The following is an 11,072-nucleotide window of genomic DNA, read 5'->3' as shown; positions in this document are numbered from 1 at the left end:
ACTCCATTACCTTACTTTTCCCAACATTGACACATAACTTACGCCTATCACATACTCTTCCAAACTCCGTTACCAACCTTCTCAATGTTTCCTCAGAATCAGCCACAAGCGCTGTGTCATCTGCAAAACAACAACTGACTTACCTGCCACACTGTTCCACTGTTGTCCATCATGTCTACACCTCTGCCAAATACTCTTGCATTCACCTCTCACACCACACAATCCATGTACACAACTAACAGGCATGGTGACATCCCACACCCCTGTCTCACACCAGTCAACACAGGGAACCACTCACTTGTCTCACTCCCTACTCTTACACATGCTCTGCTGTTCATATAAAAACTCTTCAATGCTTCCAACAACTTTCCACCCACTCCATACATCACCATACTTGCCACAACGCCTCTCTATCAACTCTGTCATACGCCTTTTCCAAGTCCATGAAAGCCAAATAAACATCCTTACCTTTTGCAAAATATTTCTCACACACCTGTCGTACTGCAAACACATGATCCACACATCCTCTTCTTTTGCTGAAACCACTCTGCTCCTCCATCACCACCTCATTCGTTCTTTCTCTCACTCTCGTAATCAAGACTCTTCCATACAGCTTACCCGGCACAGACAACAAACCGATACCTCCCGAATTGCTACAATCATACTTATCACCTTTACCCTTATACAATGGCACCACACATGCACTACACCAATCAACAGGAACCACACCACTTCAAAAGCATACATACAAAAAGCGTACTAACCAGTCAATCATAGCTGTGCCACTTTTTTTCAGGCATTCAGCAGTAAGACCATCCAACCCAGGTGCCTTCCCCCCTTTCATTTCTTTACTGTCTCTTGCACCTCCCATGTTTCCACAGGCTTCACATTTAAATCACCCAGCACGGGCATTCTCTCCATACCATCGATCGCCTCGACTCTCACTTCTCTCCCATCCTCCACATTTAGCAACTCCTCAAAATACTCCATGCCCATCTCGTCCTGACTGCACTACCGCTAACCAGCAATCTACCATCCTTATCTTTCACTTTATCTTCCTTTCCAAGACTCACTGTTTCTTACCCTTTTCACTTTTTTCCAGAACACCTTTCCCCTTTCCTCAAAGTTCACTCTTATCTTTCAACACCATTCATTATTTTCTTTCCTTTTCGCTGCTTCCACTTCCGCTTTTACCAACCTTTTCTTCACTTTATATCTTTCATACGCATCGCCACTCTTATCTTGCAGCCACTCCTCAAAGGCACATCTCTTTTCTGTCAAAGCCTCTTATACCTCATCATTCCACCATTCACTTCCTTTCCTAATACCTCGACCAACTTTTCTCATTCCACACACTTCTTTTGGACTCCTCAACCCTGCCTCTTTAAACCACTTCCATTCAATTTCCACACTCTCCATTTCTCTTCTACTAACCCGATCATACTCTTCCCTTATCCTCTCTTTAAACTCTCTCTCCTTTTCTGCCTTATTCAACTCTGACATTTTCACCTCTTCCCTCACACGCTTCTTATAACTATCCCTCCACGATCCATCTATTCTCAGTTTTCCTTCCACATAAAAATGATCAGACATACCACTCATTTCACCTCTGTAAACATGCACATCCAACAATCTACTTAACATCCCTTTCTTAACCACTACATAATCCATCAGTGCTCTGTCCACCATCTTGCCACTATCCACTCTGACAAAGGTATACTTATTCACGTCCCTCTTTTTAAACAATGTATTTCCAATCACCAACTCATTTTCCACACATAACTCAATCAATTTCTTCCCACTCTCATTTCTTCCTGGTACTCCATATCTACCAATCACATTTTCAACCGTTTCATCACTCACTCTAGCATTCAGGTCACCTAGTATTACCACTTTCCACCCTTCTTTCACACTTGCCACACAGTCGGACAAATCCTTCCAGAACTCCTCTCTCTCCTCAGCGCTTCTTTCTGAACCAGGTCCATATGCACTTATAAACATCCATACTTCTACACCCCACTTCACCCTCACCCACATCAATCTGGAAGATATCTCTTTCCACTCCACCAGTTTTTCCTTTGCTTTCTCACCCACAAGCACAGCCACTCCTTCTCTAGCATGTCTACCCGTAACTCCAGACTTTCTACCATACATACCTCCAAGCTGTAATTCACCCTTTCCTTTCATCTTTGTTTCACTCAAGGCTAACACATCAACCTTCCTTTTAGTCATCATCCTTCCGATCTCCTCTTTCTTCCACTCAGTCGCTTTACTTCCACATCCTCTCACATTTAATGACCCTATAACTAGGGTTTGCGAGACCTTTGGTCTCCCGCCGCCCTTTCTTTGCTGTCTCTTAGGGAGTAGAGATAGAGAGGAGAAGATCCCCAGTCCCCTTGCTCCCTCCACTTTAGTCGCCTCTTACGACACACAGCGGAGCATGGTGGGAAAATTCTCTTACCTCTCACAGGGAGAGGGCCCCTCACCACAGGGCCAAAAGAGTCCGATTTCTTCTACTGCATCAATAATAGGCATTGTTGCTGATCTGTTTGTTCTAAAACCATATTGACTTTCATTAATCAATTTATGTTTATCTACAAATTGTTCTAGTCTATTTTTGTAAAGTTTCTCTAATTTATTAGAGAACTGAGTAAGCAGAGATACCTGTACCTATAGTTTGTAAAAATGTGCTAGTTTCCATTTTTGTATATTGGTATAACTTTTGCTATTTTCATTTGATTTGGAAAGTTGCCTGTTAGAAATGATAGATTACATATGTAGGTCAATGGTTTCACAATGCTATTTATAATTTGCTTAACTAGTACCATATCGATGTCAAAACAATCCATAGACGTTTTGTTTTTACAGTTGTTAACCACGTCCAAGATCTCTGATTCCGTAACCCCAGATAAAAACATGGTCATGGAGTTCATTTTTATCAGTGACTCAAATTGCTTACTATTGCACTCTGGGGTATTTGCATCGAGCTCTAGTCCAACATTTACAAAATAACTGTTAAAATTCTCCACAACTTGATTTAAATTATAATATTCACTGTTCTTATCAATAAAATAGTTTGGATATGCATTACTTACATTATTTCCTTTTATTATACTATTTAATATATCCCAAATACCTTTAATATCACTTTTGTTATTATGTAATAAATTAGTATAGTATAATTTCTTGCTCGCTCTTAATATTCCTGTCAATTTGTTTTTATACGTTTTATATCGGGATTCGGCTTCTTCAGTTCTTCGTTTAATACATTTTCTACATAAGGTGTTTTTTTTCTTACAGGCATTATATAAACCCTTAGTTATCCATGGATGCGTTAGAGATTTATTCTTAAAATTCATTTGTCTCATTGGACAGTTTTTGTTATACTTGTTGGTAAATATTTCCAAAAATATGTCAAACGCATGATTCACATCATCTGTACCATATATAGCATTCCAATTTTGTTTAAGTCATCATAGAATGATATAATAGTCTCTTCAGTTCTAACTAGTTTGTAAACATATTCTTTTGTTGATTCTTGTCACGTAACCTTTTCATCATACACTGTAAATACTGGTTGGTGATCAGAAATATCACAAACCAGTAATCCGCTGACGTTTGTAAATTTAATATTATTTGTAAATATATTGTCAATGAGTGTTGCACTGTGTGAAGTGATTGTACTAGGCCTTAATATAGTTGGGTACACACTCATACTGTACATTATATTAATATAGTCATCAATGTTTTTATGTTTGTTTAGATTCATTAGATCGATGTTAAAATCTCCATACGTGGAGTGCAGGTGGACTTCTAATGGGCGGACTAACGGGTGTTTAAGGGTCAGAATTGTAGATTATACTTATTTGCAGCTGTATCACACAAATAAATTGTTTAAAAAAACATGCAGGTGTAACAGAGTTGAAATTTGATTGTTTTGAATGTTTTTTTGAATTCTCACAAAATCTGTGTTTTTGTTGTATTACTGTTAATATTCCGGTACCTCATTCAGTTGTTAAGTCATGGGCGTCTGCGACTGTTCTTTTCGTTTGGCACTTTATGGGCTTCAGCGCTTGCCGTAGCTTAAATAAGTTTGTAAGCGTTGAAGATAATTGCAGTCGTGAACAGAAGCCCCTGACTTTTGTATTGTTTTGTTTATTGAATGCAGGCAATAAACCAGAGATTGTGAAACCTTGTGTCGTGCATGAACGAGGGTCGCTACACTGGTGCCGTGACTACACGACTGGATCACTTTGATCAGCCTCTGAGCAGATCCCGGCGTTGCTGCATATTCTTCTTGTGTCCACTAGAGGGTACTGTTGCACTGCATTGGCGCGTTGATTTCGTCTTATGTATTTGTGCCACTGTGCATTTGCTATCAATACGTAAATTATTCGTTAATTTCTGGTTTTTATTTTTTTCCTGTTTTATTTTCTATTCTTTGTACTACTGAAAGTATAATGGCTGAAGGATATAGTAGTCAAAATGACGATTTTCAGGGCTTTTCTATTGGCAGGGGCAGGGGTGTCCATTTTAATGGTTTGAATGCAAACACACTTACTAGTGGGTATGGAAGTGAAGGTGTAGGTGGTCTCCAAGAACATGTTAGTGATGGGAGGGACAGGGGGCGTGGTATGAGCCCAAACTGGTCTCCAAGTGAACAGTTCTTGAGGGAGAGTGCACAGACTTCAATCCCAATGAGTGATAACATTGCCCTGCAACACCTGACTGACATGGTAGGCCGAATTGGAGAGCAGATAGGCAACTCAGTATTGGCTAGTCTGCTCTCTTCTGGTTTCATTGATCGCACACATGCACATGACACACCAATGACTGGCAAAGCAGCGACTGCTATGACTAAAGACGACCCCAGACCACATAACACAACGCAGGTAAACACTACACCGGTAATTGTCCATGTCAAGACTGAACGTGAAATTGTGACTTTCAGGGGAAATGGTTCTGACAAGTTTTCAATTCAAGAATGGATCACCATGACTAAAGCCCAGCTTCGGAAACAGTCTTATACAACAGCTGAAAAAGCAGATGAGATACTAAGCAGGCTTTTAGGGAGGGCAAGAGACGTTGTCAGAGTAGCTCTCAGGAGTGATGAGGCACTTGATGTGAGGCAAGACCCAGATATCATTTATGACATTCTAATACGATACTTTAGTCATTCCTCGTCAACTCTCCCGTTGCAAGATTTTTACACCACGCTACCCACGCCAAAGGAAAATCCAGTTGACTACTGGATCAGACTAAACAAAGCAGCAGACACAGCTGATGAGGGTTTGCGTCGCTTGGGCAGAAAAATGGAAAACCTTGGTGGGGAAGTGGCACAAATGTTTGCAAAGTACTGTCCTGATCCACAGCTATCGAACATTTTCAGATGCAAGCCTGTTAATGAGTGGACCTCTAAGGACGTTCAACTCAGGATAGATGAGTATCAAAGGGAATCAGGGGCGTCAACTAGGTCTTGCAGTGTCCCTCCACTGAAGAATTACCCGACTGCAGTGCTTGACAGTGAATCTTCTTGTTTTTCCTACTCTGGCTCTATAGAGACGGGTCTCCAGTCCATTTGTCCCCACCATGTTAACCCCGATCCATATACAGATTTTTCGTGTGTTCGACAGCATGCCCAGCGCCCACAGCATGTCTCACCGCCTGTCCGTGTCCCACCACAGCATGTCCCACCACAGCATGTCCTACCACAGCATGTCCCACAGCCTGCTCAGAAAGATGACAGTGATGTCCTTGGCCGAATGATGAGCATGCTAGAGAGAGTTTTGTCTAGAGTGGAGCCACGGAATCCTGAGCGTATTCAGAGGCGCCTAAGTCCTTTCAACTCTCCTCCATGTAAGGTGTGTGGTGGCGCTGATCACTCCACTTTATATCATTGCAAATTGAATAATCTGTGTTTCAAGTGCCTAGCCCCTGGTCACTCTAAGCAGCATTGCCCCGACAAAGTTTCTCCCCAAATCAGTTCAGTTTCGGGAAACTAGCTGACCTGTATTCAGAGGGAGGCCGTACAGGTCAAAATGAGTTCTCCCACCCATTTGATCTCAATTTCAATTCAGTTTTTAATTCTGACACGTTCACACAATCTCAGTTGCCTAATATTGTTTATCAAAACACACATACTGTAGGGGGCCGCGATAGTTTGTTTTATGTACCAGTTAGAGTGGGGAGCAGTATGACTTTGGGGGGGATGTTGGATAGTGGCTCCATGGCCTGTACCGTGAGTGAGACTGCTCTGCGTAAGATGCTCTCTGTTGGAGCAGTACGTACAGAAGACGAATTTTCCACCAACGTGACACTCATTGGTGTTGGGGGTCGACGAGTGTGCCCAAAGTCAGCTTTCAACATTGAAATGGAAATCAATAATTGTAAAATGATTGTGCCAACAATTGTTGTTGAGGGGCAACCTGATGACCTAATCATTGGAACTAATGTTATCAGAAACATATTGCATGAGTCAAAGAAGTTTGGTGCGTACTGGACAGCAATCTCTGCTCCATCATCCACTAATGCTGAAACTGAGCAATTTCTTTCATTGCTAGCTGGCTTGCATAGATGGAGTGGTGGTGAAATGCCCGAGAAGATAGGCACAGTGCTCTGCAATTCAGCCACATGCCTTGAGCCTGGCCGTGAGTACCTCTTGTGGGGGAAGCTGTCAAAAACTGCACGAGTATCTCCTGGGAGCGCAGCGATGACAGAACCTACGTCGGCACGATCTGCCCCCAAGGGTCTAATGGTCGCCAGAATCGTCACACCTCTGTGGGCAGATGGATGGGTTCCACTGAAAGTCATGAATGTCACAGAATATCCGCTGTTTTTGAGACGCAATGCAAAGCTGGCTGACTTGGTGCCTTGTGTTGCTTTGGAGGATCTAGACCTGGTCAGTGGCCATCAGAGTACTTCCGTTGTGCAATTGCCCCCTGTCTGCTCTGATGTAAGTAATGCTGAGGAGAAGCTACAGTCTATTGGCCTGGGTGAACTAGATGTTGGCTGTTGTGATGCATCGTCTGAGTGTAAAGACAAGTTATCAGAGCTGATCATTCACTACCAAGACATCTTCTCGCGTAATCACCTTGACTGCGGAAAGGCGAAGGACTTTGTTCACAGAATCCATCTGGTTGACCAAAAGCCGTTCAGACTCCCTTTTAGACGTGTGCCACCGAGTCAGTATCAAAAATTACGCCAAGTTTTGAATGAAATGGAAGAGAAAGAGATCATTCGAAAGTCAACAAGTGAATATGCTTCACCTTTAGTTCTCATCTGGAAGAAGAATGGTGATATGCGTGTGTGCACTGACTTTAGGTGGTTGAACAAGAGGACTCTGAAAGACGCTCATCCTCTGCCACATCAGGCTGATTGCTTAGCAGCACTTGGTGGCAACTCCTTCTTCAGTACGATGGACTTGACGTCTGGGTTTTACAACATGCCTTTACACGAAGATGATAGGAAGTACTCAGCGTTCACTACGCCTATGGGGCTTTATGAGTACAACAGGTTGCCACAAGGGCTCTGTAATAGCCCAGGGAGTTTCATGAGGATGATGACTTCCATTTTCGGGGACCAAAACTATTTATGTCTGTTGTGCTACTTGGACGACATTTTAGTTTTTGCCCCTGATGAAAGTTCTGCACTCAGACGTCTTGAAATGGTGTTCAGCAGACTCCGTGCCCACAATCTGAAACTGGCCCCCAGGAAATGTCACTTTTTAAGGAAATCTGTAAAATTCTTGGGCCACATTATTGATGAACATGGAGTGTCAACCGATCCAGAAAAAGTTGAAAGTATAAGCAAAATGACTGTGGCGGACTTGATGGAGCCGGATGGAGCGACACCTTCTGAGAAACGTGTACGGTCTTTCTTGGGCATGTTAAATTTTTATCAACACTTCATTCCGGGGTATTCAACACTCGCAAAGCCCTTGTTTTATCTGCTGGCTGGCCAGAAACGGAAGACAGGCAGAAAGCCCAAATGCACTGTAGTGGGCCGCAAACTGAAATCAGGTGACTGGACTGCTGACCACGACCAGGCATTTACAGACCTCAAAAAGGCCCTTATCCATTCTGTGGTTTTGGCTCATCCAGACTTTAGTCGTCCATTTTTGCTGTCGACTGACGCCTCACTGGATGGCCTTGGAGCCGTTTTGTCCCAGGTACGTGAAGGTGACACAGTGGCTAGGCCAATTGCGTTCGCTAGCAAGTCTTTGACCCGGTCACAGAAGAACTACCCAGCTCACCGTTTGGAATTTCTTGCACTGAAGTGGGCTGTGTGTGAGAAGTTTAGCCATTGGTTGAAAGGCCATGAGTTTACCGTCTGGACTGACAATAATCCACTTACACACATTATGACTAAACCCAAATTGGACTGTTGTGAGCAAAGATGGGTGTCAAAGCTGGCCAGTTACAATTTTGAAATCAAATATGTGCCTGGTCCCAAAAACACGGTTGCTGACGCTCTCAGCCGTGTCCCTTTTTGTCAGAATGTTGGCCACAGACTAGTCAGTGAACCTCTTCATGATCTCACTGCGGAAGCTGCGGTTTTGTCTGATACAGCCGTCCAACAGACTCTCAGAGACTCTACAGATCAGCCTGTCATGGCAGAGAAGCTGTCCCATTCTATAGCTACAAATGTCCAGTCATTACTCGTGTCGGCCCAGACTGTATCCAATCAAGAAGTTGCTGCTGTTGTCCAGTCACACACTGAATGGGCCTCCGGTGCGAGAACTCGTGCAGCTCAACTGATAAGCCACATGCCCCACCTTATTCCAGATACACTACCCAGTCTGCCTGCCTTCTCTATGGATGACCTGCGAGAGGCTCAGTCCAGGGACAGAGTTTTGTCTCGTCTTCGGTTTTATGTGGAACGGTCTCGAAGACCGTCTAGACGTGAAAGGGCACACGAGACAAGTCAAGTTCTGGGCCTCCTGAAGCACTGGGAGAAGTTTGTTCTGAGTGATGATGTTTTGTACAGAGTATCCCGTAATCAGATTTCAAATGCAAAACGCCATCAGTTAGTGGTCCCTGATTGCCTGAAGGCCGAAGTTTTAAAAGGGGTGCATGACAGTGCGGGCCATCAAGGCCAGTCAAGAACCCTGAGCATCGCCAGACAGAGATTCTTTTGGTTGCATATGGACAGAGATGTGAGGATGCATGTTTGTCAATGTCAGCGTTGCATAGTCAGCAAAGTCACTGAGCCTGCAGGGAGGGCCCCTCTGGAAAGCATTGCCACTTCCCGCCCATTGCAACTTGTTTGTATTGATTTCTGGTCCGCTGAAGATTCACACAACAAATCTGTTGACGTATTAGTGATAACAGACCATTTCACCAGATTGGCACAAGCTTTTCCATGTAGAGACCAGTCAGCCAGGCAAGTAGCTAAAGTTCTATGGGAAAAGTATTTTTGTGTTTATGGCTTTCCGGAGAGGATCCACAGTGATCAAGGCCCAAGCTTTGAGAGCAATTTGGTTGCAGAACTTTTACAATTGTCTAGGGTGCGTAAGTCACATACTACCCCGTACCATCCGATGGGAAATGGAAGTGTTGAGCGTTTTAATCGTACTTTGGGCAATATGATCAGAGCTCTGCCCCCTGAATCAAAGCAGGACTGGCCAAGACGTTTACAAACACTCACATTCATGTACAATTGCACTGCTCATGAAACTACTGGATATGCACCATTTTACTTGATGTTTGGGAGAGTTCCTCGCCTCCCAGTCGACACTCTGTTTGGGAACATTTTGTCTGACCCTGACATTACCACCTACGGCAGATATGTTGCAAAACTGTCTGAAGACCTGAGGGAGGCTATGTCAATTGCTCAGGAACATGCAAAAAAGGAACAGGGCAGACAGACTCGACTCTATAACAGGGCAGCAAAAGGGCCGTCAATTGGAGTTGGAGATAGAGTCCTTGTGGCGAACAAAAATGAGAGGGGCAAGCGAAAATTGGCTGATAGGTGGGAGTCTACCATCTACACTGTTATTGAGATGAACCCTCAAACACACACATTCAAAATTCAAGACACCATCACAGGGAATGAGAAGGTTGTTCACCGTAACCTGCTGATGTTGGTTAACTTTCTCCCAGTTCAAGACCAGCCCTCTCTCCAGTCTGATTTGTCTTTGTCCTCTGCACAATCATCTGCCTCTGTTTGTTCTTCAATGACCAGTCCCACTGTCTCCGAAGAATCTCACGCTCGAGTGCCTGCTCAGCTAAACCGGTCTGGATGTACGGCAGATGATGCGCAGAGTCTTGTAAGCATCTCAGGCCCTGACAACTACACAGATCTCACGCCTGCGTCTGGGGAGAGAACCAGAGAGTGGGTGCATGGGCTGAACTCTGAAAGTTCTGATCACTCTGGTCATTCCTTGACCACTCATACTCACGACACTGCTGTTAGGGATGACATTTCGACTCTTAGTGAGCATGATCATGTTCAATCTGTAGTGGCTGCTGTCTCTGGAGGTAACGTTAGCCACACTGATCAACCAGAGTCTGCACCACACCGCACTACACGCCTGGGTCGTGTTATACGACCAGTCAACAGGCTTCTTCACACTATGGCTAGACAAGATGTCACCAGACACCTACAGTGTAATGTTTAGACTATGCGTAACACAGTAGTTCGAGCTCTTGGGGCATGACATTTTTTCCCTTTAAAATTCTTCTGAAATAACTTGGTTTTGGAGATAATGTTTTGTGCTCATTTATGTCTTATATATGTCTTGGGTGAATGTGGAATGTGTAAGGCATTCTATAGCCGGTGGCTGGTTCAGAGAATTTTCTCTGTCCACTGCATCCTTAAAGGATACTTCTCAAGTCGGTCCTAATATGTGTGACCCAATGACTACTGTTATATATTGATTTTGATTTTATAACCAAGTGTCAGATTTTGTCCAGAATTCGGTGGGGGTGGGTGTAACAGAGTTGAAATTTGATTGTTTTGAATGTTTTTTTGAATTCTCACAAAATCTGTGTTTTTGTTGTATTACTGTTAATATTCCGGTACCTCATTCAGTTGTTAAGTCATGGGCGTCTGCGACTGTTCTTTTCGTTTGG

This window comes from Urocampus carinirostris, chromosome 16 (assembly GCF_059441175.1).
Source record: "Urocampus carinirostris isolate Australia breed hairy pipefish chromosome 16, RoL_Ucar_1.0, whole genome shotgun sequence".
NCBI classification, from domain to species: domain Eukaryota; kingdom Metazoa; phylum Chordata; class Actinopteri; order Syngnathiformes; family Syngnathidae; genus Urocampus; species Urocampus carinirostris.
This window is presented reverse-complemented; position numbering follows the sequence as displayed.